This window comes from Terrapene carolina, unplaced genomic scaffold (genome assembly GCF_002925995.2).
Source record: "Terrapene carolina triunguis isolate 2854851 unplaced genomic scaffold, T_m_triunguis-2.0 Scaffold34955, whole genome shotgun sequence".
Lineage (NCBI taxonomy): Eukaryota > Metazoa > Chordata > Testudines > Emydidae > Terrapene > Terrapene triunguis.
Genome location: NW_020699306.1, coordinates 1 through 7,336, shown reverse-complemented (window position 1 = coordinate 7,336; position 7,336 = coordinate 1).

The following is a 7,336-nucleotide window of genomic DNA, read 5'->3' as shown; positions in this document are numbered from 1 at the left end:
GCAGATTCAAAGAGGCCACACGAACAGCCTCATTCTCAATCTCCAGCTGCGAGAGCAGAAATGGTATCAGATCATCAGGAGAAGAACGGGCTGCAAGGGAACAAATCACGTCCTCACTGACAACAGAACTCTTATTCTTACCATACCTGACAAAGGAAGTTACAAGGAAACCACTGTGTAACTCAGAGTCTCTTCCCCTTACCTAGCAGAACTACACAATTGAACAGCTCTGCGTGATTTTCCGTGCTGAGCGGCTTAGCTTGAGAACAGATCTGTGGGAAGAAGGGAAATGGTCAAAGAAAAACTAATCAGAAGCAATTGAAAAGAAAATGTTCAATTAATTTCTCAGCTTCCACTTCCTACTTGTCCAAATAGAGGTCTGAACCCCAGGTAGATGGTACTGAATGCACAGCAAGAATCAAACACAATGACCAATACATTAGATAAGAGAAGCTAAAGGGTTTTGAGCAGCAGAGCTGATCTAATCAAGACACAGCCACAGTTTTTACTATACAACTCTGACTCCCCCTGTTAATCGGCTTATGGTGAAATTGCTTTACAAACTGAGCTGGATATTAGCTAAGAAAATGAGACCGCTACCTGCTTACTCTTGAGCCTGCAGAAATCAGTAAGGCATGAGGAGGTCCCCAGGCTCTGCACTATCATTCGATAGATTTTGATTGTTAATATGCTTCAGATCTGCTGTGCCTAAGCTCAAGGGATCCAAGCAAAACCACCCCTCACCTGGTTGTGCAGAGCACTGCAGATGGCTTGAAACTTCTCTTTAGGTAGAGGGATGTTATATTCACAAGAGACCTCCAAGAGCTGGCTCAGACTCTGCAACAGAGGGTGAAAGTCAGATGGTGGGCACACACAGGAGCAATATGTAGTGACTGAAGCAGCTTCAGGGGATTCGTAGATTCCAAGGCTGGAACGGATTATTGCCATTGTCTAGTCTGACCTCCGGTACATCACAGGCCATAGACCTTGCCCAGAATAATTCCCAGAGCAGAGCTTTTAGAAAAACATCCCAATCTCAATTTAAAAACTGTCAGTGAGGGAGAATCCGCCTCGGCCCTTGGTAAATGGTTCTAATGGTTAATTATCTCACCATTAAAAATGTACGCCATATTTCCAGTCTGAATGTGTCTCGCTTCAGTTTCTAGCCATTGGATCAAGTTACACCTTTCTCTGCTAGACTGAAGAGCCCATTATAAAACATGAGTCCCTCGTGTAAGATATTATAGACTGTCATTAAGTCACGCTGTTACAGGACAGGTCCACCCCATCAGGTTGGTACCAGGTTGTGGAGGAATTGAAGTAGATCTGGGGCGGCCCCACTGGCCTAGTCTCCCTAGTCACCGCAGCAGTCCTGGCTCCTAGGGCAGCATAGCCTAATGGTCGGGATCAGTGCAGCAGCCCTTCGGTGAGGGTCCACAGCCCAACAGCACGAGTCACTAGAGCTGCCCTTCTAGGTATGGCAGTGCGGCCTAGTGGCCAAAGTCAATAGAACCACCTCTCGCGGTAGGGCAGTGCAGCCTAGTGGCCAGAGTCAATAGAACCACCTTTTGCGGCAGGGAAGTGTTGCCTAGGCCAGCCCTTCTCCACTGGCTCCTACCTATTCCACAGGTCCCAGCCCAGGGCCCTGTCTTGCCGCAGGGGTATCTGCCTCCAACTCAGCGGGGATCCTTCCAAAACATGCCGAGTCAAAGCCCAGTACCTCAGCTGGATCAGTGCTTAGTCCACCTAGGCTACTTCCCACCCGTTCTTCCGCAGCTGGTAGTCTCCGGGATTCTGTGGTCTCTCCTCCATCTCTGGCACTGGGTGGCTGGGGGTCGGTTGCAGCCACAGTCTGGCTGGCCTCTGAATCCTGGAGTTCTGGCAGTCTCTCTGCGGGAGCCTGCAATGCACCTCTGCTGCCTTCGGCAGTCATCTCAGCCTGAGCTGAGCGGCTCTTTCATATCCTGGTTCCAGCTGAAGCATGCCCAGCAGAGATGGGGGGGCATGGCCTCCTCGGCCCACAAAGTATGATTAACCCCTGCTGAACCAATGCGGGGTAGGTAAACCCCATCACACACCCTTTTACTGTCTGTTTGTTAAACTAAATAGATTTAGTTCCTTGATTCTACCACTATAAGGCATGTTTTCTAATCCTTTAATCACTGTGGCTCTTCTGTCAATATCCTCTCCAATTTATCAACACCCTTTTTGAATTGTGGGCACTAGAACTGGACACAGTATTCCAACAGTAGTCACACAAGTGCCAGATTTAGAGGTAAAATAACCACTGTACTCCTACTTGAGATTCCCCTTTTTATGCATCCCAGCTTTAGCTTTCTTGGCCACAGCATGAGTTCGTGTTCAGCTGATTATTCATCATGACCCCCAAAATCTTTTTCAGAGTCACTGCTTCCCAGAACAGCATCCGCCATCATGTTATGTATGGCCTAAATTCTTTGTGCCTAGATGCATACATTTACATTCAGCCGTATTTAAATGCACCTGTTTGCGCCCAGTTTACCAAGTGATCTAGATCACTCTGAATCAGTAAGCTGTCCTCTCCATTATTTACCACTTCCCAATTTTTATCTCATCTGCCAACTTTATCAGTGATGAGTTTATGTCCTCTGCCAGGTTATTGATAAAAAAGATGAAAATCTAATTCCTTCCTGCATCTAAACACTTTTCTCCTTTGCTGCTTGAAGCTTCCAGAATGTCTCTGATGCCATCTACATATTTGACTATGTTTAAGCAGTTGTGTAGTGCCCTGATGCTATCAAACAAGTCCATGATGCATTGGTTCCCTCCAAATCATGGGTATTTCAACCCCAAAAGTGACCACATACTCTGTACCAGAAAGCTTCAACCAACAGAGATGGTGAGTAAATATCACTACCAAGAAGTTATAGCTGGTCTCATGACTTCATTTACAACTGTGTAGCCCCACTGAAGACAGAATATGGCCCATTACTTCTTGCTCATGTGGTACTGAGGTAGATGAAATAGAGAGACAAGGGGAGTGAGACAATATCTTTAATTAGATTATCTCACCCACCTTCTCACTCTAATATCTTGGGACCAACATGGCTACAACAGCACTGCATAGAATGGTCGATGAAATAGACAGGCAATGCTTTTATATGGATCTAGTTAGATAAGCCAAAGCAATCACCCTCAAGCCTCCTTAGTATTAATTTTCAACCACTGTCAGTTGGTTTGGTACTGACCAGAGACAACATATGGCAGCTCCTGCTCTGAGGAGCTTATGATCTAAAAGAGAGACACAGAGTTGACAGGATGTACTGGGAAATCACAAGGAGGGAGTATCTTGTTGGGGAGTGGGGCAGGTGTTTTGTTTATCATCTCCTTATCATCCTCCCCAGGAAACAGAGGATGCTTTTCATAAGAGGCATTTACCTACAAATCTTGTTGCCTGGGTCACCATGTGCATAAACCCAGAACTCGTGTGGATATTTATTATCTAACAAGTCACTGTCTAGACCAGGAAACCCCACTGGCAGCAAATTCCTCATGCAGTTCATACATGCACACGCATAGACAGTTACCTTAATGAGTGGTACCTCACCTTGGTGACGTGAAAAACATCAATGTCCTCCTTATATTGCTCAAGGAGCCATGAGATCCGTTCAAATACCCGATCGTGATGCTCCTCTTTGTGTAGCAGGAGGCTCATCATGGGACCAAGGGCTTTGATGATGGCCTGCTTGAGCTGCATAGATGAGATACAGAATTTATGTTCCTAAGAATTCATTCAATATCATCCAATGGGCACACCTTTTCTTCTTCTAATGAGTGCAACTTCCCTTGTTCCACTGTAGGAACGGCCCTATCTCAATATTTCCTGGTAAAGAACCGGGATTCGTAGGGTTGGTTTCAGGATTATATTCTAATGCACCTCACAACTATACCAGGTAAAATATTCCCCAGATTAGTATGCATTCTCAGCCAACTCAAAACTGCTGTAATTCCACTGGGGCTGAATGGACTTATACCAGGAATTAATTTAGCCCACTATCCCGTGTTCATCTGCACATTAGGTGCATAAAACTAGAAGCTATGTACACTGTGTACAGACAGAATTTCCATGATGTGGTGACATTATAAATATATGGGTTTTAGATGTTTTACATGACACTCTGTTCCATCCAAAAGGACCTACCATTAAATGCCATCATCACAGAGAGTGACAGATACATAGAATTTAACATTGCAATTTCTGCTAAAGGTTTAGAAAGCCAGCAATTCTCACCTGCAGCTCCTCACAGTTCAGCCAGTTGCTGGTCACATGACAATAGAATGGAAGAATTCTATCGAAGAATCGCAATGTACCTATGCTGGGGAATGTGTTCTTACCCCAGGTAGTCAAAAATAGATTGATTGCCCTTGACCATTTTTCCAGAACTGCATGGAAGGAGAGAAGACAGGCAATGTGAAAAGTAACGAGGAGAAGTTGCTTTATCAGTGAACTCACCCAGGCCTAAAGTTTACTACAATTCCATGGCAGCTACTGCTTAGTTCAGGACAACACGCTGAAATCCCACATCGATTTTGAGCTATTTCTCTTCCCCCCATTCCATGTCTTGTTTCTGAAAAGGCTTTTAAATTTGCATATCTCTCAATCTTTTGTCAATTACCATCATTTGAAGACAAATTTTTTCTCCCTTCCTTGTTACCTCTTAATTAGAGCTGGTTGAAAAAGCAGTTTAAATTCAATGAAAAATCTTTACTGATAGGTTTTTTTTTCTCCAAAATTGCAAAGTATAAAAATCATTGATATTTTTCAAAAATCAAAAAAATTCAGCCACCTCTTTAGCTGCTCCAAAACACTGGATGCACACTTCCTGACCAAAATTGTCATTGACATTTTTCAGGTTTGTTTTTCATCAAATTTGGAAAGAAAAATTATGGAAAATATAATTAAAAATCAAAATATTTCAACCAGCTCTCCTCTGAATGACTCGCGTCCTCTGCAGTTAATGTTTATTTAACCCTAACACTGTATGATTTCATCTTGAGTTACAGTTTGTCTGAAAGATGTTCAGTGCCCCTAACATCCATTGGCTTTACTGGGATTTGAAGGTATTGGGGAGCACTTTGCCCTAAAAGTAGGTGTATCTAGTGTCCTTGCTAAGAAGAATTAGGGCCCAATCCTGTTCTCTAGGAAGTTGATGGCAAAATTCCCATTTACCTCAAAGGCACAGGATTAACCCCTTACTGAGCATCACCTGAAAAGCAAAGGAAGAGAGAAGTGGAGAGGAAGAGAAGAAAGAGAAAGAGGGTGAAAGGAGATGATGATAAAGAAACTAAGGGGAGAGAATGGGTGGAGGAGCGGGAAACAGGGGCTTTTTAAATGTACAGTAATGAAATCTGCTCCCTTCACCTCCTCCCCCAGGAGCCTCCCGGCAGATGGGCAGCATCAGCCTTTGTGTCTGTTTATTTTAAATTATATCCATGAGTCATAAAGGGCCTGAACTTACAAATGCTCAGCACCTCCTGCAAAGTACGGAGCACTCTCAATTTCACTGAGTGCCACGGCAGCCAAGGAACGCAGCACCTGGTGCAATCCAGGGCAGGGAGCATAGTTCAGGGCCTGTTTCCAAACTTGGTCAGTCACTTCAATCTGTACCAAGACCCCCTCAATATCCATTTTGGGCACTACAGTAAGTGCTGCACTTACCACCACAAAATGCGTGTCTCAGCCTGCTGTCATTGACTAACCCCAACATGGAGAACATGGCGTTCAGGGTCCTTCCCACATATGGGATACACTTAAGTGCTGCAGAAAAAGGCCAGAAGAGAAGGAAGAAAGATAATCAGCTGCTCTCTGCCTTCTTACAATACACTTAGAAACACCGTGGGGCAGGATGCTATGGGCTCCTAGGCCATTTTGTGCTGCGTAAGCAGAGCAGAATGGCTTTAAAGCAGCCATTGAAAGCCAGTGGGGGATTCACCCTGAAGAGGGGAATCCTCTACCAGGGTACAGCTGTGCCCGATGCCCAACTCACTCCCAGAGTAAGGGGAGAGAGCACTGGGGCAGGATGGGAAGTGGGGTGGAGAAGAGCTCCACTAGACCTGATCTTCCACTCATTCCCATCCTCAAGGAACTTCAGTCAGGGGCAGGAGTTAGAGCTTGCACCTCCGTCTGGATAGCTCATGATCTGGAAGCCAAGAACTAGCAACAGCAGTTAATCTTGTGTCTCTCCCCAGACACACACGCATGCACACACGCAACCAGAGCTCTGTTTAGCTGTAACATTTTTAGGTAGAGAGTGTAATCCCCTGTCCTTAAATGAAAGACAATAACTTTGAAACAAAAGATGGAAGTTACCATACCATAAGCTGATGACAGGTTGCCCAGCGTAATGAAAATATACTCTTCAGGCTTCTCCAGTAGTTTCAGTTGACACTGCAGCTCTTCCATCACCTCAGCGAAATAGCAGCGTGCCAGGGTCACTAAGGTGTTGCTAGCTGCCACTTTTAGTTCAGTTGTTGCTTCCTAAAAAAAAAAAACAGAGAGAGAGAAAGAGAGACTGAGGTGAGTGATTTTCAGCCTTTGAGTTCCTTGCAAGCTGCTTAGTTAGACTATTTACTATTAGCTACTTGTGGTGGATGTCATATGACATTTTCCCCTGCTCTTCCCTGAGGAGGTAGTGAGACACAGACTGGGCAGCTTCAAGATATTCAGAGAGCTTTCCTGGAATAAACTGTCCCCCAAAAGGAGGCTGACTTCCTTTGGAACAAGAGAGGGATTTTTCCATGAGTTTTCCTGCTGGCAAACTATATTCTAAATCCAGGGCTGCTTCTTTTGGAGATAGCTCAGATTCTGTCTGTCTTGGGGCTTTATACTGCCACTTATCGCTATAGTATCAGAGCGCCTTCCACATAACATCAGGATCAATAATGAAATCCCTAGTAGACTTCGGGAAAGACTTGCTCGTTAAGAAACCATAGGCCTCTCTCTGTGTCTGATATCATGTGTCTCGGGTCCTGATCCTGCAAAGCACTTAAGCACATGTGTAACTTTCGCATGTGAGTTCTCCCATCCTATGCACGTGCACAAGTGCTGTCTAGGACCTGGGCTTTGATCTGGAGGAAGGTGTGGGCCTCTAACAGGAAAATACATTTTCGTTTCAGTATATAGTTTACCCCCCCAAAAAAGAGAGTTTTAATTAGTTAAAGCTTTGGATCCTTTGATTAGTATCTCGGGAGAACTAACTTACCTGAGTCTCTCTGATGTGGTTTGAGGCCAGGGTTATTATTTTGTTCAGTAGCCTACTGTCTAGGGCCCCGGTGTCCTGCTGTAATACTTTCTCCA